Source organism: Buteo buteo, chromosome 2, assembly GCF_964188355.1.
Source record: "Buteo buteo chromosome 2, bButBut1.hap1.1, whole genome shotgun sequence".
NCBI lineage: Eukaryota > Metazoa > Chordata > Aves > Accipitriformes > Accipitridae > Buteo > Buteo buteo.
Genome location: NC_134172.1, coordinates 47,797,269 through 47,798,079, shown reverse-complemented (window position 1 = coordinate 47,798,079; position 811 = coordinate 47,797,269).

Below are 811 nucleotides of genomic sequence, written 5' to 3'. Positions count from 1 at the left end.
TTGCTCTCCCTTTTTTTTTTTTTTCTCTCTCTCCCCGCCCCGTTCCTCCTCCAACAGTGAAAGTGCTCTGTTTTAACAAGCTTGTATCAATTTGGGATTTTACACTTTGGTGCAGGAGATCTGTATGGTAGCTGGCGTTGTAATTAATGCTAATACTGCTCCTGTCTTTTTCCCCAGCTTAAGATCTAAATAAGCAGGGAGACATTTCTCTGATGCCTTTTCCCCATTACTGGAGCTTATTCCTGAGTTCTGTTGACATTATTTGCACTTAAATGGAAAAGCAGCAGTGGAGCATTTTCATTGCTTATCATTCACTGGTAGCTCATGTACTCTGAGATCCAGGACATGTCATGAGAAGCTTACTAAATATGTGTAAATAAAATACATGAAACTTAAGAGGGTAAGACAACACCAGGCTACATTGATTTGAATCGCCAGTTTAATTATGGTGTAGATCAGCAAGTGGGATTCATTCAGATAATCAATTGCTGCCTTGTTTTGTATTTGTACTCTAGGTCATGTTTCCCTGCTATCCCTTCCTAAAAGATTTCTTCCCCTCCCTTTTTATTGGTAACCAAATCAGCATATTTTCACAGAACTACACCACTTCTAAACTACATTTGGCCATCCTTTGCATCCCCTGGAGATGCATCGTATCAAGGGCGGCCAACCTGTTGTTTGTGAGCTGTTTAGCTGCACATTGCACACCCAGACTACAGCATCTGGCTGCCCACAGGGCTGGTGAGTAACATGGTGGCCCACAGCCCACTTGCGGGCGTAAACAGGCCAGTCCTTACACGTGTGCGACCAG